This window comes from Equus asinus, chromosome 8 (assembly GCF_041296235.1).
Source record: "Equus asinus isolate D_3611 breed Donkey chromosome 8, EquAss-T2T_v2, whole genome shotgun sequence".
Lineage (NCBI taxonomy): Eukaryota > Metazoa > Chordata > Mammalia > Perissodactyla > Equidae > Equus > Equus asinus.
The window spans coordinates 8,664,235-8,686,133 of record NC_091797.1 but is presented as its reverse complement, the minus strand read 5'-3'; the positions used below and the strand labels follow the sequence as shown (position 1 = coordinate 8,686,133).

The 21,899-nt window shown below is 36.2% G+C and overlaps 1 protein-coding gene across 4 annotated transcripts in view; it reads right to left on the bottom strand.

The window, feature by feature from the left end:
• KHDRBS2 (KH RNA binding domain containing, signal transduction associated 2) overlaps nt 1-21,899 on the bottom strand; it is a 560,070-nt gene that overhangs the window by 415,719 nt on the left and 122,452 nt on the right. The window lies entirely within an intron of this gene.

Sequence of the window (21,899 nt, the reverse complement as noted above, 5' to 3'; positions counted from 1 at the left end):
TAGAAGAAAACATATCAGAAAACCTTTGTGACCTTGAGTTAGGAAAAGATTTCTGAGATATGAAACCAAAAGCAAGTTCCATAAAAGGAAGCATTGAGACATTGATAAATTGGATTTCATCAAAATTAATTTTCTGCTCTTCAGAAGACACTAATGTAAGAGGAGTAAAAAGATAAGTCACGGACCAGGAGAACATATGTTCAAAGCATATATCTAATAAGAGACTTCACTCCAGAATAACAAAGAAAATTCAAAATTCAATAATGAGAAAGCAATACAATTTAAGAAACAGGCAAAACATCTGAACAGATGGTCATCACAAAACAAGCATAGGAAAAGATGTTCTATATCAATAGTCACAAGGGAATTGCAAATTAAAACCACAATGTGACTCTACTGCCTACTGAGTAGAATGGTTAAAATGTAAAAGAAGGACCATAACAATCGTTGCTGATGACATGGAGGAACTTCACGACACTGCTGATAGAAATATAAAATGATACAACCATGCTGGAAAATTATTTGCCGATTTCAAAAATGTCAACGTACACCTACCATATGATCCCGCCGCTGAAATCTTTCCTAATTATCCAAGAGAAGTCCAGGCCTGTGCCCATCCAAAGACTTGCACACTAATCTCCACAGTAGCTTTAGTTGTAACAGCCAAATCTAGACAACCCAAACGTTCACCAGTAAGTCAATGAATAAACAATCTGTGATATATCCATACAACAAAGTGCTACCCCACAATAAGGAATGATTTATTTACACACGATAGAAGACAGATGAATCTCAAAATAATTATCTTGAGTGAAAGAAGCCCTCCTCCCCCGCAAAAAAAACCCATAGAGTGTATGATTTTATTTATAGAGTTTCAAGGATACGCAAACTCTAGTAACTGAAAGCAGTACGGTAGCCGCCTAGTGACGAAGGGAAGCAGTGAGAGGCAGGAGTGAGGGACCACAATGGAAGCTTATGGACGGGAAAACTGGGGGGGGTTGAAGATCATTATCTTGATTTTAGTGATGGTTTCACTGGTGCGCACATACGTAAAAACTTAAGTTGTACATGTTATATAGGTACAGTTTGTTGTATGTATGTCAGTTTTGCCTCAATAAAACAGTTTAAAAGAAAAACTGTAAAGCACATTTTTTAACAGCCCACTGCACTAAAGTTTGTGTGTTAAAACTTAGGATTTGCTTTTAAGTATAGTGGATCTTTGTAATAACTTCATTAAATATATGAAGTATTCTATTTTGCTAAGCTAAGCTATTTTTCTGTGGCTACAGAACTATAGCAATTGCTCACAATTTGCGACAACCAAATTGAGAACCAGACCAGTTACTTCCATTTAATTCTATTTTTCAGACAATATACTTTGCAGATATTTTATGCTTCTTTAGAAGTTAAAGTATCCACATATACACCTAGAATCCACAGCTAGATCTATGTTTATTACCATTAGGAAAAAATGTGCAATGTATTAACACTTCCCCTAAATAATCATCTGATGGTCCAACAAGTATTCTGTGAAACTAGATAGTATGTTTAGGCAATTCAGAAACTTGAGATCCTACACCTAACTTATCTTTAGTAAGTTAGATGATTTCTTACAGTGGTTCTCAAACTTCGGCTGCATCAGATTCAACTGGAGAGTTTGATAAAAAACAGATTGCCAGATGCCAACCACAGAGTTTCTGTGCAGGAGGTCTGACTAGGGTCCCGAGAATTTGCTTTTCTAACAGGTTTCCAGGTAAAACGCATGCTACTGACCCAGGAATGATACTTTGAGAATGAATGATTTATTATAAATCATTTTGTAAATGCTATGTGAACAATTAAGAATATATATTAAATCTGGGAAGTAATAAAGACAGGTTCCTCAAGAGAAAAAAAAAATATTCCTCAGGAAACACCTATTATTCACTTTAAATCTCACAATTTAAAATGTGAAAGTGTGTAGGTAAACTGAGCTAGCACTCCCAAACTTGGCATAGACACTTGCAATATTTCTTCACAAAACTGGAAAAAATAATTCTATAAACCCCAAATCTGATGGATTTCCCCAATTAATGAAAGAGACATATTATAGTAACTTTGATTGGGCAAATGATTACTGTGTGTTTGAGCATTCCTGTGGCCTGAGTTGTCTATAGCTCTACCCTAAGAATATTAAAATATCACAGTGGAGCAACAGAACCAGAAGAAACCCTTTGGGCACACAAGATTCAGGCAACAGTGAATAAATAGGGCATCTCCACTGGGATTTACACACCAGCAAATCTGTGCACTGAGTTTCCATGAGGAAGAGAGTAAAATAGAAGATGGAAACTTAAATAGAAAAAGGTAAGAAAATCAACCCCATATCTTATACAATGATGCTTTCCAAAAATGAAGAGTTACATAACGAAAGCGTGGTAGCAAAACCTAATAAAGATGCTAAATTACTCTGTAAGCTTCCCGGATATTTTTATCTCACTAACATAGACTACTTTGCGGTCACAAGAATGACTGCCCACCAAAAAGTTCAGCAGATTTGCCTTTAGCAAAATGGTGCAATACAAATATTTTTAGAATAACAGAGCAGCCAGCACATCAAAATTATCTTTCACCAGAGAATGTCCCTGGAATTCTCATATAAGTTGAAATATTTCACAGAAAAACTAAAACATGAGCCAAAGTTGTGATGGTTATTTCTATATCCATCCATTTATCCATCTACCCACCCACGCACCCACCTACCTATCTATATAGTTAGCTATCATTTCTTCTTAAATACCATTTATTTCTAATATATGGCATCCAAAATGCTTTGAGGTTATTTGATTGAAGCAAATGAAGCTGTCCAGTGGATGGATTGCCTCAAATATCTCATTTGGGCTTTAATCCAAGGGAACTGTACCCCTACAAGAGTGGTACATTACATACTAAACCTAGAAGAATCCTATAAAAAGGAATGGACATTCCTTACACACACATTATTTCATTCTGTTTCTGGTTCTATTTGAGCAAATATTTCATGGAATATACTGACTTCTATATAAACTCAGGGTAACCAAGATCTAAAATTAAAGAGAAAAGGGCAAACTGTTACAGTCAGATTTGAATTGCGACTGAGAGGTGAGAATATAATTTTTAATGTGGTTAAATATATACATTTATATTTATGAATCCCTGAGAGGACCTGAATTATAAAATGTTAATTTGACTTATTTCACTTAGCATAATACCCTCAAGGTCCATCCATGTTGTCACATATGGCCGGATTTCATCATTTCTTATGGCTGAGTAGTATTCCATTGTGTATAAATACCACATCTTCTTTATCCATTCGTCCCTTGATGGGCACCTAGGTTGCTTCCAAGTCTTGGCTATTGTGTATAATGCCGCAATGAACATAGCAGTGCATGTACATTTATGCCTTTGCGTTTTCAAGTTCTTTGGATAAATACCCAGCAGTGGGATAGCTGGATCATATGGTAGATCTATCCTTAATTTTCTGAGGATACTCCATCCTGCTTTCCATAGTGGCTGCACCAGTTTGCACTCTCACCAGCAGTGTACAAGGGTTCCCTTCTCTCCACATCCTCTCCAACACTTGTTGTTTCCTGTCTTGTTAATTACAGCCATTCTGACCGGAGTGAGGTGATACCTCATTGTAGTTTTGAGGGAGAAAGTCAAATAGCATATGATCTTACTCATAAGTAGAAGATAAAAACAACAACAAACAAACACATAACAACAGAGATTGGATTGGTGGTTACCATAGGGGAAGGGGGAAGAGGGGAGGGCAAAAGGAAGGATTAGGCACACACGTGTGGTGATGGACTATAATTAGTTTTTGGGTGGTGAACATTATATAATCTACACAGAATTTGAAATGTATTATGATGTACATCTGAAAGCTATATAACGTTATTATCCAATTTTAGTGCAATAAAAAATAAAAATTTAAAACTTTAAAAAAATGTTAATTTGGAATGACAGTTTTAGAGACATATTTAGGTTTAATATTAAAAAAAGAATAATATAATAAAATACTGCTTTGTTTTGTTCCAAACTCTTTCAGAGAATCACAGCAGGTCATTTTTAGTGGAGATAACAAACCGCATCCTTTCATATTTCTCCAAATACTATTTTTAAAAAAATTACACAGCTTCTGTGTTCATAACTAGGGAATACTGCAGACACTTGACTCTCTCTAGAGAGTTTTAAAAATGCGTGAAATACCTTAGATATTTGGTGTTTATCAGCTGAGAAAAGCTACCTGACAAGTTAGCAGGAAGAAAGCAGAGAATTGACAAGATATATTCACTAACAGGGAATTTGCAAATCCCAAACTCTAACACGATCACAATTTATACATCTAGTAATGACTCTCAGGAGCTGGCAAGATTCTCACTCTGTGGAGCATCATGGTTAAATAAGACATCCTTCATCGTATCTCCTCTTAAGAACAACAATCTGGTACCCATCCATGAACAAAAGTGTCTTTGTGGGAGCTGTGTGATCCAGTGCCATACGCCAAGGGACCCAGAAAGAATCTTGCCCACCACTGTATAGGCATACAGACAAAGGTTCCAGCTGTGGATTCTGCAACGGCCCTTGAACTTGCTCCAACCCCTCTCAGCTGTGGTCCAGGATCCTCTGGAAAATCTTTGACAATCACCCACACATGAGAGAGCCTTTGTGGAAGTCTAGGTTTTTTAGCAGAGAAGTTCCAGCACACCATTGAAGCAAAAACTACAATTCTGTTGAATTAGAGTGGGTAGGAGGAACAGTTTGACTTCACCTGCATCACCCCTCCAAGCGTGCACAGCTCACAACCAAGAAAAAACTTCTTACCCCGTGATTTCTCCCATGGGGGAGAAAGACAGCATGTGATCACTGGGCTTCTCCAGCCATACAGGATGCTGCCAAAGAAGCCCATTTCTCTCTTGCCCCATCCAGATTACTCAATCAATGAGCTACATAACTGGCAGGGGCTGGGAGAGTGACAGATAGGACTCTAGGAGGACATTAAAGAGACATGGATCCTTCTAACTGCATGACAGATCTCATCAAGAGCCCACCCACGGCCTCTTGGGGATGCCTTGCTCACAGATCCCCCCAACTGGCCTTCTACACACCTTACCCACACACACCACTACCCCGTGGCTGGCTCCCTGTACCCACTCCCAATTTTGGTGGTGAGAGAGCTTTGGCAGATGGCTAGTGAACACATGCAGAAAGACAGCCTGAATCAGCAGGACAGGGAGAGATCCCACATTTGAGCTTTGGCGTTACCTGTGGGAAAACAAAAGGGAGGTTGGCAGCACCTGGTGTGGTGTGTTGCAGGATCAAGAGAAGGAATACAAGCTAAAGAATTCACCACAAAGGGAACAAGAAGAGTGGAACAGATCTTTCTATAGAAGGACTAAGATAGGCTTAGAATCCCTAGCAAGACTGATGGAAGATATTTCTCTGCCAAGGGCAGTTAGTAAAGGTTAGAGGATGACTGTTGCTTCAATGCAAAGGCAACATTGTAAAACCTCAAGGAACACGCAAAAATCAAGGAAACATGACACCACCAAAGGTGACACCAATTCTCCAGGAACCAATCTGAAAGACATGAAGATTTGCAATTTACCCAATAAAGAATTCAAAACAGCTGTTTAAGGAAATCCAGTGAGCTACAACAAAGCACAGAAAGAAAATTCAACAATATCAGGAAAACAATACATGAACAAAATGAGAAGTTTAACAGAGATAGAAAGCATAAAAAAGAACCAAACAGAACTGAACAATACAATGATTAAAACAAAAAATGCAGTAGAGAGCATCAACAGAAAATGAATCAAGCAGAAAAAAAGAATCCATGACTTACAAGATAAGAACTTTGAAATTATCCAGTCAGAGGAGAAGAAGGAGTAAGAATGAGAAAAGAGTAAAGAAAGCCTACATGCACTATGGTATACCAACAATTTATAAATTGTTGGACTTCCTTAAGGAGAAGAGAGAGAAGGGCAGAAAGATTATTTAAAATGGCTGAGAACTTCCCAAATCTGGGGAGAAATGTAGATATCCAAATTCATGAAGCTCATAGGTCACCAAACAAAATCAACTTACAGAGATCCTCTCTAAGAAACATTAAAATAAAATTGTTAAAAATCAAAGAAAGAATTCTAAAAGCAGCAAGAGAAAAGAAGCTTGTAACTTACAAAGGAACCCACAGAAGGCTATCAGTGGGTTTCTCAGCAGGAACTTATGAAAGCAAGAGAATGTGGGATAATATATTTGAAGTGCTGAAAGAAAAAAACTGCCAACTAAGAATACTTTATCTGGTAAAGTTATCCTTCAGAAACGAAAGAGAGATAAAGACTTCCCCAGACAAAGAAAAGCTGAAAGATTTCATCACCACTAGATGTGCATTACAAGAAATGCTGACAGGAGTTCTTCAAGCTGGAATGAAACGATGCTAATTAGTAACATGAAAACATAGGAATGCAGTTCCTATGGTAAGATAAAGCTAAGTAAGTAGTTAAATTTAGATTACTCTATACCATAATATGGTGGTGCTAACCACTTGAATATAGTGTAAAGTTTAAAGGAAAAGAAAATTAAAAATAACTATAGCTATAATAATTTGTTGATGAATACCCAATATTAAAAAAAGTAAATTGTGACATTAAAGACATAAAGGGGGAGTAAAAGACTAGAGTTTTTGTATGCAATCTAAGTTAAGTTGTTATTAGCAAAAAAACAGGCTGTTATATCTATGAGATGTTTTATATATGCCTCATGGTAACCACAAAGCAAAAATATACAGTAGATACACAAATGACAAAGCAAAAGTAACCAAGCATACCACTATGGAAAATCATCAATTCACAAATAAAGGCAGCAAGAGAGGAAAGAGGGAACAAGGGAGGCACAAAACAGCCAGAAAACAATAGGATGGCATTAATAAGTCCTTACATATCAATAACTACCATAAATGTAAATAGATTGAATTCTCCAATCAAAACGCACAGAGTAGCTGAATGGTTAAAAAAACAAGACACAACCATATGCTTCCTACAAAAGACTCATTTCAACTTTAATTAATACATGGGACTAAAGTGAAGGGATGGAAAAAGATATTCCATGCAAGTGGAAACCAAAAGACAGCGAGGGTAGCTATACTTACACAAAATAGACTTTAAGCCAAAAACAGTAACAAGAGACAAGGAAGGTCATTATCTAATGAACATGGGGTCAATCATCAAGAATCTATAACAACCACAAATATATGTGTACCCAACACTGAAGCACCTAAATTCATTAATCCAATACTAACAGATTAGAAGGGATAAATAGATAACAATACAATAATATTAAAGGACTTCAATACCCCACTTTGAACAACAGATAAATCATCCAGACAGTAGCTCAATAAGGAAAGCGTAGACTTTAGACCAAAGGGCCCTAACAGATATGCACAGAAAATTCCATCCAACAGCAGTAGAATACACCTCTGTTCAAGTCCACATGGAACATTCTCCAGAACAGATCACATGATAGGTCACAAAACAAGTTTTAGCAAATTTAAGAAAACTGAAGTCTGGGGCCAGCCCACTGGTGCAGCAGTTAAGTTCACACATTCTGCTTCTTGGAGGCCCGGGATTTGCCAGTTTGGATCCCAGGTGCAGACATGGCAACGCCTGGCATGCCATGCTGTGGTAGGCATCCCTCATATAAAGCAGAGGAAGATGGGCATGGAAGTTAGCTCAGGGCCAGGCTTCCTCAGCAAAAAGAGGAGGACTGGCAGTAGTTAGCTTAGGGCTAATCTTCCTCCAAAAAAAAAAGAAAAAAAAAGAGAGAGGAAAAAAAACTGAAATCATATTATCTTTTCTGACCACAATGTTATGAACCAATGACAGAATCAATGAATCAATGACAGAAGGAAAGCTAGAAAATTCAAAAATATGTGGAAATTAACAACACACTCCTGAGCAAACAATGCATAAAAGAAGAAATCAAAAGGAAATCAAAAATATCTTGAAACAAATGACAATGGAAACACAACATACCAAAACGTATGGGATGTAGCAAAAGCAGTTCTGAGAGGGAAGTTTACACCAATAAACACCTATATTAAAGACAAAGAAAAATCTCAAGAAAAAACCTAACTTTATTCCTCAAGAAACTAGAAAAAGAAGCAAAAAAAGGCCCAATTTAGCAGAAGAAAGGAAATAGCAAAAAACAGAGAAGAAATAAATGAATTAGAGACCAGAAAAATAACAGAAAAGATCAATGAAATTAAGAACTGTTTTTTTGAAAAGATAAACAAAATTGACAAACTTTAGCTGGACTAAGGGAAAAAAAGGGAGAAAACAAAAATAAATAAAAACAGATATGAAGGAGGAGACATTACAACTGATGCCACAGAAATGCAAAGGATCATAAGAGACTACTATGGGCAATGATACACAAACAAAAGGGATAACCTAGAAGAAATCAATAAATTCCTAAAAATGTACAAGCTACTAAGATTGAATCATGAAAAAAAGAAAATCTGAACAGATCAACTACTAGTAAGGAGATTGAATCGGTAATCAAAAACCTCCTAACGAAGAAAAACTCAGGACAAAATGGTATCTCTAGTGAATTTTACCACACATTTAAAGAAGAATTAATGGCAATTCTTCTCAAACTCGTCCAAAACCTTGAAGAGGAGGGGACAATTCCAAACTCATTTTATGAGGCCAGAATCACCCTAATATCAAAGACAGATAAGATCATTACAGGAAAAGAAAATTACAGCACAATACCCCCAGTGAATATAGAATCAAAAATTCTCACAAATATTAGCAAACTAATTTCAGCACTAATGTTAAAAAGATCATACATCATGATAAAGTGGGATTTATCCCTGGTATGCAAGAGTGTTTCAACATATGAAAATCAATCAATGTGATACACCATATTAACAAAATGAAGGATAAAAATCATATGATCATCTCAATAGATGCAGAAAAGCATTTGACAAAATTCAACATCACTTATAATAAAAATTCTCAACAAAATAGGCATAGAGGAAATGTACCTCAACATAATAAACGCCATATATGACAGGCCCATAGCTAACATCATACTCAACAGTGAAAGGGGGAAAGCTTTTCCTCTAAGATCAGGAATAAGAAAAGGGTTTCCACTCTCACTACTCCTATTCAACATAGCACTGGAGTCCTAGCCAGAGTAATTAGGCAAGAAAATGAAATAAAAGCATCCAAACTGGAAAGGTAGAATTAAAGTTATTTTTCTTTGTAGTTGATATGATCTTACATATAGAAAATCCTAAAGACACCACCAAAAAAACTGTTAGACCTAAAAAAATTCAGTAAAGCTGGAGAACACAAAATTATCATACAATCAGATGCATTTTCTATACTAACAATGAATTATCTGAAAAAGAAAATGATCCATTTATAGTAACTCAAAAACAATAAAATATTGAGGAATAAATTTAACCAAGGAGATGAAAAATCTTTATATGAAAAACTACAAGACTTTGATGAAGGAAATTGAAGACATAAATGACAGGAAAGATATCCTATGTTCATGGATTGGAAGAATTAATATTGTTAAAATGTAAAGCAATCTACAGATTCAATATAATCCCTGTCAAAATTCCATGGCATTTTTCACAGAAAGAGAAAACTAACCCTAAAATCTGTACAGAATCACAAAAAACCCCAAATAGCCAAAGCGATCCCGAGAAAGAAGAACGTAGCTGGAGGCATCACAACCCCTGATTTCAAACTATACTACAAAGCGACAATAATGAAAAGAGTGCAGTACTGGCAAAAAAAAGGCATACATAGACCAAGGGAACAGAACTGAAAGCTCAGAAATAAGCCCTTACATATACTGCCCACTAATATTTGACAAAGGGGCCAAAAATATGCAATGAGGCAAGGATAGTCTGTTCAATAAATGGTGCCGGGAAACTGGATAATCACATGCAAAAGAATGAAACTAGACCCCTATCTTGCACCACTCACAAAAATTAAGTCAAAACGGATTAAGCTTAAACAAGACCTGAAACAATAAAACTTTCTGAAGAAAACATAGCAGATAAGCAGGTTGATTTCAGTCTTGGCAATGACTTTTTTGGATTTAACACCAAAAGCAAAGGCAACAAAAGCAAAAATACACAAGTGGGACTATATCAAACTAAAAAGCTTCTGTGCAGCCAAAGAAAAATCCACAAAATGAAAAGGGAACCTATAGAATGGGAGTAAATATTTTCAAATCATATATCTGATAAGGGGTTAATATCCAAAATAAATAAAGAACTCATACAACTCAATATCAAAAAAACCCTCCAAAAAAGTTTAAAAAATGGGCAAAGGACCTAAAAAGACACTTTTCAAAGGAAGACAAACAAATGATCAACATATACATGAAAAGATGTTCAACATCACGAATCATCAGAGAAATGCAAATCGAAACGGCAGTGAGATATCATCTCTCACCTGTTACAATGGCTATCATGAAAAAGACAAGAGATAACAAGTGTTGGTGAGGATGTGGACAAAAGGGAACCTTTGTGCACTGTTGGTGGGAACCTAAATTGGTTCAGGGACTATGGAAACCAGCGTGGAGCTTCCTCAAAAAATTAAAAATAGAACTACCATATGATCCAGCAATCCCACACTGGGCATATATCAAAGGAAATGAACCAGAATATTGAAGAGACATCTGCACTCCCATGTTCATTGCAGCACTGTTCACAACAGCCAAGATAGGAAAACAACTGGTGTCCATCAATGAATGAATGGATAAAGAAGATGTGATACACACACACACACACACACACACTCTCTCTAATATTATTCAGCCATGAGAAAGAAGGAAATCCTGCCATCTATGACAGCATGGATGGACCCTGACGGCATTATGCTCAGTGAAGTAAGTGAGACAGAGAAAGGTAAGTACTGTATGATATCACTTATATGTGAAATCTAAAAAGAGCTGAACTCATAAAAACAGAGAGTAGAATGGTCGTTGCAAGAGACTGAGGTCACGGGAATGGGGAGATGTCAAAGGATACAAACTTACAGTTAAAGACAAGTAAGTTCTGGGGATTTAATATACAGCTTGCTGATTACAGTTAACAGTACTATATCATAGACTTGAAATTGCTAGAGTGTAGATCTTTACATGAGGTGATGGAGGTGTTAACTAACGATATGGTGGTAATCATTCTGCAATCTATAAGTGCACACATCAACACATCGCTCACCTTAAACTTACACATGTGATATGTCAATAATATCTCAATAAAGCTGGAAAAAAACACATGCAAAAATTAAAGAAAAAAAGTATTCCCGTTCTGTGGAATTAATGAAGGCCCATAAAATGCTTCAGGGACCAAATCAAAGGTCACTTGCAAGAAACTTTTACTTTTCATAAAGGAAAATAAATAATAAGTGTTTGTAGGGCTTTTTCTTCAATTGTGAGTTGACTAAAAGGAAAAAAGCATATTTTAGTGACCTCCTTCTACAATGTAATAATTTTGAGATGTTGAGCAGGTCACTAAACCTTTCTGAGCCTATTTTTTCCTCATTTGGGAAATGGGATGGCAATAACACCAATAATGAAGTATATTAAATAGAATTATACATGAAAGATTTTTAAAGCCTATAATTCTATATAAATATTTATCACCTAATTACATTATGATGTAACTGACAGAAGTTGTAAATGTTGGTATTATCAACAATGACAATGATAGCTTACCTTTAATACGCATTTTCATAGACTAGGCATTGTTCTAAGCATTTTAGCTATATTGACTCATTAAAGGTCTTATTATGCCCATTTTACAGATAAGGAATGAGATGAATCAAACCAGTACATGTTAGTTCTAGAGTCTGAATTCTCAACCACTTCAGTCTTATTAATCCTAATTAAGCAAACAAAAAAACCTACAATAAGTGCATGTTGATTGCAATATGTAATTATACTAATTTTTTGAAAAATTATGTTAAAATTTGAAGAAAATATTGAGGAAACATCACATTCAATACTTAGTAATTTCCAGATCTGTGAATTTTTCACTGGCATAAATATTTAATAGAAGAAATTAATATCTGCCTTTTCAAACTATTTTTCAGTTGTCAATCTATTTGCAATCATTTAAATTAGGAGTGGTTCAGTTGGAGTATTAAAATAATTCTGAATTACTACAGTTTCTCTCTTCTTTTAAAAATCCCCATAAATAAGCGTAAATTTTCCATCTCAAAAATAATGTTGTGAATCTTGTCTGACTTATTTCGAAAGTCTGTTCTACTCCAAGAAAGAGTGAGTTTCAACAAAAGGCACAGTTAATTTTTATATTAATGGTATTCACTACATGAGGCCATGGAGAAAAGTCAAAAGATAACACATTTATACTCTACTGAGCACCTTACGCTAACAGTCGAGCTTACCCAGGCTTACTACTCCTGAAGTCAGAATTAGAATGTGCTTATGGATGTAGGTGCTACCATTATCTCGATTTCACAGATAAAGATTTACTGAGGCTTAGAGAGGGCAAGCAACTTTTCAAAGGTCAGAAAACCAAAAGTAAGATGAAAGCTAGACCCCAAAGTCTTAAGCACCTCAATAAACTTAATCTCACAGCTATGAAATGATCTTTCTCTAAAAATAGAATAATGGCACAATTTGAGAGAAAAAAATATCTGTGGGCGCTGGCCCAGTGGCAAAGTGGTTAAATTCGCATGCTCTGCTTTGATGTCCCAGGGTTTGTGGATTCGGATCCCAGGCATGGACCTATACACTGCTCATTAAGCCATGCTGTGGTGACATCCCACATACAAAATAGAGGAAGTCTGGCACAGATATCAGTTCAGTGACAATCTTCCTCAAGCAAAAAGAGGAAGATTGGCAACAGATGTTAGCTCAGGGGCAATATTCCTCACGAAAAAAGAAAATAATAATCCTTTTATGTATGCATTGACTTGATTTCTGCAAGCGATTGGTAAAGGCACACCAACTTGGAAAACTCGAGAGAAATTTTTTTTTTTCTAATTAGCAGAGTTCTTATTTTGTAATGCTATTTTCACGCTCTAATGATACAATCAATCTGTCCTTACTCTCTATTCTCTTAAACACAAGTATCCATGGCTGGAGAATGGCATGCATTTTTAAACAAGGTCAACTTCAAACTACTTAAGGATAAACTCTAATCATATTTTTTTAAAATTTTCTAAAACATGCTAGAAATCTATCCTGAACCCTTAAATTCTGCCTTCTGTTTTATAAAAGTATAGCCAGACTCCTAATGAATTATTGATGCCATAATTGTTTTGTATTGCACACCACTCAATAAATTACACTTGCTCAAAGTTATGTTTAATTTTTTAAGGAGCATTAGGCCACAAAAGAGAGGATTTGGACTTTATCACTGATAGCACCTTGCAAAGTGATGCCCTTATAAGTCTGTGTCCAGAGGCATGCAGATCCTGTGTGCTATTTGACATCAGATAGTCTCCATCCCATGGACGTTTGTGAACACTGTTCCTTTTGCTATTCTTGTTATGTTTTGTTTTGTTGGCAGATTTACATTTTTCAATCAAAATACAACTGACATATCTTCTTTGTAAAACAACTGCCCTTTTGAGTGTTAAGATGTGGGGTAGACAAAACAATATCACACAGATTCATTGATTTTTTTTCCCCTTGTATGTGCCCTTTTCAGCATGTGTGTTTACCCTGGCAAATGTTATGAGTGACTTCCAAATTTATAATTTGGCGCACACTTTTCTGTTCTCATCTTACTTAACTTTAAGGAATTGGAGAGTCTAAATATCGGTATCCCCAGGGATCTGAGCGTGGCCTCTGACTCCTACCTGAGTGACCCTGTTCACCTCCTTGGCTTCAAGTGTCACACAGTCAATGTTTACTTGGAACCTCAATCCTGAGCACTAATCTCAAACAATTTGCAACTTCCCAGAAGACAGAGGTTGTCCATGACTCTGTGTTACCTGGAACATAAAGTCCAAGCTATTGAGAGATGACTACACGGTTCTTGTGTGACTTGGTGGCCGCCCACCACTCTCTCAAGTGCTCCTCTCAACTTACACCACTTTGAACTCTGTGCTGTGGGCCACAGAAACACTTCGAGTTTATTAAGCCAATCTTTTTCATGCCTTACTCAGATCTAAGTGTCTCCTTATCCAGACACTTAGGTTGTTTCCATATCTTGGCTATTGTGAATAATACTGCAATGAGCATGGGAGTGCAGCTATCTCTTCGATATTCCGATTTCCCTTCCTTTAGATATATGTCTAGAGTGGGACTGCTGGATCATATGGCAGTTCTATGTTTAGCTTCTTGAAGAAGCTCCATACTGTTTTCCATAGCAGCTGAACCAATTTGCATTCCCACTAACAGTGCACAAGGGTTCTGCTTTCTGCATATTCTCTCCACCACTTGTTACCTTTTGTCTTTTAGATGACAGCCATTCTAACAGGTGTGAGATGATCTCTCACTGTAGTTTGATTTGCATTTCTCTGATGATTAGTGATGTTGAACACCTTTTCCTGTACCTGTTGGTCATCTGTATGTCTTCTTTGGAAAAATGTCTATTCAGATCCGCTGTGCAGTTTTTTATTCAGTTTCATTTCTCATTGCTGTGCAGAAGCTTTATAGTTTGATACAGTCCCTTCTTATTTTCGCTTTTGTTGCCTTTGCTTTTGGTGCCAAATCCAAAAGTCATTGCCAAGACAGGAGTCAACTTTCTTACCTTCTATGTCTTTTTCTAGGAATTCTATGCTTTCAGGTCTCATGTTCAAGTCTTTAACCCTATTTCAGCTGATTTTTGTGTATGGTAGGAGATAGGGGTCCAGTTTCATTCTTTTGCATGTGATGATCCAGTTTCCCAGCACCATTTCCCTCTTTTTTTTTACCCTGAGGAAGATTTGCCCTGAACTAACATTCACTACCAATCCTCCTCTTTTTTTTGCTTGAGGAAGATTAGCCCTGAGCTAATGTCTGTGCCAATCCTTCGTTATTTTTTCGTATATGTGACACCTCCATAGTGTGGCTGGTGAGTAGAGTAGTTCCACAGCTGTGAGCCAAACCCAGAAACCAGGGCCACCAAAGCAGAGCACATGGAACTTTAACCACTCAGCCACAGGGCTGGGCTCTCAACACCATTTCTTGAAGGCACTATTCTTTACCCATTATAAATTATTGGCTTCTTTGTTTTAAATTAATTGATCATATATTCATGGGTTTATTCCTGGGATCTTTATTCTGTTCCATTGAACTATGTGTCAGTTTTTAGGCCAATACCATACAATTTTGATTACCAGAGTTTTGTAATCCAGTTTGAAATCAAGGAAATACGATGCCTCCAGGTTTGTTCTTCTTTCTCAAGATTGCTTTGGCTATTCGAGGTCTTGTACATCCTATGGGTTTGGACAAATGACATGTATCCATCATTATAGCATCATACAGAGTATTTTCACTGCCCTAAAAATCCCCCATGCTTTACCTGTTCATCCCTCCCTCTCCTCCAAATCACCAGAAACACTGATCTTTTTACTGTCTCCATAGTTTCACTTTTTCCGGAAAGTCACACAGTTGGAATTGTACAGATTTCAGATTAGCTTCTTTCACTTAGTAATGTGTATTTAAGTTTCTTCCATGCCTTTTCATGGCTTGATAGCTCCTTTCTTTCTAGCACTGAATAACAGTCCATTGTGTGAATATACTACAGTTAATTATCCATTTACCTACTGAAGGACATCTAGGTTGCTTCAAAGTTTTGGCGATTATGAACAAAGCTGCTGTAAATATCCATGTGCAGGTTTTTGTTGTGGACATAGGTTTTCTGTCCCTTCAAGGAAATATCCAGAAGTGTGATTGCTGGATTGTATGGTAAGACTTTGCTTAGTTTTGTAAGAAATTGCCACTGTTTTCCAAAGTGATGCATTCTCCAACATTATTAAACTCCCTTTTATGCATACAAATATTTAAGCATTTGAGAGACAAATTAAGCACTTAAAAGTGGCCAATTTTCTCTCTGAATTGGTCAAATAAAAAATCCTTACTCTCAAACCTCACTAATATATTAATAGTTTACAAACTGATAGTCTAAAATATATGTAATTTGGAAAGAACTGAAGTTTTTATTACAGTAAAGTTTCTTATATTTCAAAAATTAAGTTACAAATTTGTCCTACTTTTGCCCTCTGGAGCCATACAGGACAATTCTACCCTGTCTTCAATTATCTGAAAGATTTTTACTATTAAGAAGGCTATCTCAAGCCTATTTCTAGTTTCCTTATAACATTTCAAGATCCCTTGAACACCCCAGTTAAGATTTTCTTTAAAGTCTCTCATTCACTAATTGATCCATTCATTGACTGTGTGATTAATTCATTTATTCAGTCATGCAGTTACTGAATTATTACATGCCCAGAATCTGCCAGGCACCAGGGGTTGTCGTGAGATGCCACTGAAAATAGCTAATCATTAACATTAAAAAAATTTTCTGTCGTATCCTTCCCATTGTAGAATTAGCAACTTTTTCTTTTATTTTTTTATATCAGCTTAGATGAGTCTAACCTATGAGAAGTAACTTTCCTGCATTTAAATGCTTAGACATCTATGCCCTCCATTAGTCTAGAGTTTCTCACAGGGCAGGGAAAGTTAAGTATTTAAACAGAGGTGTGGTTGGGAGCATGGTCTCATGAACTAGACCAGGTTCAAATCATGGTTCTGCCCTTTTCTCCCTGTAGGACCTTGGGCAAAGTGCTCCCATTTCCCCAGTTGTTAAACGGGGATATTATCAGCGGCTACCTCACAGGCTTGCTATGATGATATCTCTTACTGAATTGTTCGGTCTACTTCCTTTGGCCTTGCAGTTGGTGAAAATCTCTCTGAGATTCTGGGTATAGATGGATTGTAAGTCCAAACATTCACTGGGTAAGATTTTCTCTTTAAGGATGTGTTTTAATAACCATTCTGGTAGAAACGTAGAAGAGATGATTTTTAGGAGCTAAACACTACTTAAGTGGAAGACTCCGCATTTCTCTTAAATATCATCTTTTATGGAGAAGGTGAAAGTATCACAGTCTCTTAAAATAATAATTGCATTTCAAATCTGCTCAGTGAATGCTCTGCATTAATTTTGTTTTTCATTCAGCGAGATAAAATTAAGATTTACATCTTTCTAAATATATCTTTAACATAGGTATTTATAAGCATGACAAAATTAATAACTTCCTCCACATTAAAATAATTATAAGGGCATATTAAAAACATCAACATTTTAAAACATACCCCAGCCAACAGACAAATTAATATAAAATTAAAGACTAATTCAAAGTAGTCATATTCTGCTTATATACCTAACAAGATGATAATTACTTTATGTTATATAATTACTATGTAGTAACATGACAGAGTTTCAGGAAATAACATTCCCTTATAGACATGATAAATATGTGTGTGACTATCACTGCACAATAAACAGGATCTTTTTTATTCATGAAGTTGGATGTCAGACTCAACTGAAAAATGTGTATCATATTCAATGCATTTATTCCAAGGCTTGTTAAAATTACTCTATTTTGCTGCCGATGGATAAAATAACAAGCACTTTCTATGTTTTATGGATTAAAACAGGGTAAAATGATGGCTTTAAATTTCCTATGTTTACAACTTTATTAAAACCCCACAAGTTATATGTTTGATTAAAGATTTATGGAAGACACATCGGACTGCATTCTTACAGGTAACTGTCTTGATTTCATGGGCGCCTGCTCAAACACTGACAACACCCATCACAGCTACAGAAAGGAAAGTTCCAAAATGGAAAAAAAATGCAGTCATAAAAAACATAACACAGGAACAAAAAAGAATGTCATTAGACACAGAATACATAAACCAATGATATTTTTGATACACTGGGTTAGATTTAAAAAGCAATACAAAGACAGCGATTCATGAAGAAGATCTAAATCTTTTTAATGACTTACATATCGTAGCCACTTCCAAGTTTAAAAAGAACCAAACTAGATTTACAATATTCTTTAAATATGTCAACTAAAGAAGCAGAGACTAAAGAATGCTGTTTAATGTGCTTTCTAGAACTCTGCTATCCAATGTGATGGCCATTAGTCACATATGACTATTTAAATTGAAATGAAGTACAATTAAAAATTTAGTTCCTCAGTCACACTAGCCATATTTCAAGTGCTCAAAAGCCACATGTGGCTGGTGACTAATCCATTAGACAGTGCAGACAGAACATTTCTACATCACCCCGAAGTTCTATTGGAGAATGGTATTCCAGAGTTTTAGCATAACACTACTCTGGAGAATAAGGAATACAGAACTAAATTGTTATTAGCACCTGAAGTCAATGTTCTAGATGCTTAATATGATATTTTAAAATGGGAAAATTGGCTAGGATTCTTTTCATGATTAGTTGAAAGAACACCTATATATTTTAAGATTGGACATTTATCTGTACATAACTGCAAAACTCACATATATAGAAAGTAGTTTCATTGCTTACGGTCATTTTTTTTTAAGCCCAAAATGCTCAGAAGAGATATAATTTTGTCTATTAAAATTAACAAACAAACAAATACAGGTGGTACTTTCCTTTCACAGCCCGTGGCATGAGGAGGTAAATTAGAAATACAAGAGCCATAATCAGGGTAGAATTCTCCCCTTTAAAGAGTAACTAAGACATGCGATAAAGGGAGAAAACGGAGAGGCAGTGAAGTCAGAGACGCACTGGCAGTTTGCTGCAATTCACTAAGACGCGTCGAGGCTCAGCTGCAAGTGGGTATTCAAGAGTACAGGCTTGTCATCAGATACCTGAGACACTGAGGTGAGGTGTAAAATCTTAGTCAAGTTACTTAAATTCTCTATCCATCAGTTCCTTTATCTGTAAAAAGATGATAGGAATCATATATGCTTCATTAGGATAGTTACGAAGATACTAGTTAATAGGAACCATAACAAATGTTAATTAGTAGTGGTATTTATAAAGGTAATGAAATTAATATTATTAACATTATTTCCAGAAAACCCTGTGCTTGTTGCTGGAATGCAAATTTCTAAAGCTTATCCCATGTACTAGAATCAGACGGAGCTAACTAATCAGCATGTTTTACAAACTCCCCATGTAATCCTCATATGTACCAACATTTGACATCTTTGGTAGCAGAAAGACTGCACACTTGGGAGTTAGGACTGAGTTTGAATCTAGACGCTGTCATTTGCTGGAGCGCTGGTTTCCTTATCTGTAAAATGGTAGAATAATATTTATCTCATATGACCACTGTGAGGGGGTTACTGTTAGTTAGGATCTCCACGAGATCCACTGAAGTGCCAATAATTTGAAGAGGGCTTATTTACAAAATGGCTATTTAAAAAGATAAAAGTAGAAGATAGAAGTGGCACAGGTGGGTCTGCAGGTGGAGCATCAAGCCGTCCCTCTATCAGGTCTGAAGGGAGGAGGCAGCAGAGGTTAGCAGGAGACGGAGAACTCCAGAGCAGGCGTCCACCAGGAGGAACAAGGACTCGGACGGAACAAAGCCATCCTAAGGAAATATCACAGAGAAACCCAGGGGAAAACATCTCCTCCCCTCATTCTCCATTCTCCTCCTCTCTCTGATTTCCTGCTGAGGTCCTAATTGGTGGAACCCAAAGGAAGCCAGAGGCCTTAGAAGCCTGTTGATGTAGTCCATGTATATCAGTCTCCCATAGTAGAAAACGGAGAGGACCAGTAGAGAGTGGAAACGGAGAAGTAAATGGAAGACACATGTCATACATATAAGGTGTCTAGGACATCGTCTCATTTTCAATGAATGGTTTGTTATTGCTACGGTGGATTATGTTCTGAATGGGTACATGAAAGGTTCTAATGATGTAAATAACACTTGTTCCTTAACAGCATATTGAGGATAAGCTGAAGTAGACAGTTCTAGATAGAAATCAATGAAATGATCCAGTTTATTTTGATGAATGACATCTCTAAAACCCAGCTAATACTCTTGAAATGTTTTTCGCAGGTAATTTTCAGATTACTAAGTAATCAATAATACTTCAAATAACCCTGTAAGGGAGGTAGAAATTCATCTCCACTATTTAATTATGAGAAAACTGACATTTTAATTGGCTGATGACAATATGAAAGAGCCAGGACTCAGATTTGAGTCTTTATTGTTGTTTTAAAGTTTCTTTCCTTTGCTTAAATAATTAATCTATTTATCATCTAAAATCACTCTTATAACAAAATGTACAAGTGAATATGTCAAGTAGAACACCCCTTACTTTTCCTATCACTGAGTAAATACCTTAACATTGTGATTCTCAAAGTGTGGTCCCTTGACCAAGCTGCTGAATCAGCATCACCTGGGAACTTGTTAGAAATGCAAATTATCGCCCCTCCCCCAGCCCTATGGAATCAGAAACTCTTGAGGGTGGAGCCCAGGAGTCTGTCTCTTCACAAGCCCTCCAGTTGATCCTGTTGCAACTAAAGTTTGAGAACCACTCCTTTAACGGATTACCTTTAATCAACTGCTGGCAAACACTACAGTTGAAACCAGAGTATCTGGAAGAAATCAAAATGTACTGATGGGAATCTTTCTACAGTTTTAGCCTGATTTAAAATGATGAATCTACCACCATGTTAACCTACTGAAAATTACCTAGTAGAAACATACAAGATGGTAGTATTATTTTCATTATGCCCTCAATTGTGATGTGTTTAAAAGGATCAGGACTCATTCTCTTTCATTCTAATGGATTTTAGAGAATTCCCATAAATTTCCCCATCAAGAGCAGAAATCATGCATCTTAACATAAAATGCAAACAGTTTTGAACTAGATTAACATGGCCTGCTATGGGCTAATGTGTTCATGAAAATTAGGTATCTAAGGCATGGATTAACAATTTTTTTTTCCTGTAAAGGGCCAGACAGTAAATATTTTGGGCTTTTTAAACCATATAGTCTCTTGGAACTACTTAACTATGTCATAACACAAATTAGCTACAGAGGATACATAAACAAACGGATGTGGTTATGTTCTAAAAAAACTTTACCAGAAGATGTCATGGATTTGGTCCATAGGCCATATTTTGTCAACTCTTGTGTCTTAAGGAATCTGGTGACATTTTACACATGAAAAATGGAACTAAGGCAGGTGAAGGATCTTATTCAAATCATATAGCTTAATAAGAGGCAGTTTCACTAAATGATTCTCAATTAGGAGATGTACTCCTTTAAATATGAGGAACTCATTATAACTAAAGATTCAGCACCATTCCATTACTATACAAATATGTTTTTATCCATTATAGTTTATTCAAGCTTACCTTAATTTTGTGTTACTATTGTATAAGGAATAGTATTTGCTTTTGCTTAGATGATAGATTTGATTTCTTGAAATTATGTTTTATAAGGTTAAGGGTTTGATTTTTTTTTCTCCCTTATGAAAAAGCATGGAAAACCAATTACAATGTAAGACCATCACTAATGTTTAAACGTCAGAGAGGGGTTAACTGGCGCTGCCACCACAGTCAACATGAGATTCTTGGCTTCTGCCTGGCCTGTGCTTGCTGAGCACTTTATAAGCACAGCAATTTAGACACACATTCTTTTAGCCTGTTCCCCGAGGCAAAGCTCGTAGCTCTTTGGTGACACATGTAAGAACTCACTAACGGCACCTGCAAAGTTGGCGTGGTCTCCCTATTCGAAATCTGTTCTTCCCCATTCCTTACTGTTGAGTCTGAGATCCTGGACACTAAACCTCATTTGATTAACTTTCAGCTCTTTCTTAAATCAATGTAAGTCTCAAATTCTGTAACTTATTTTCTTCATCCTCTAGATTTCTGGCAT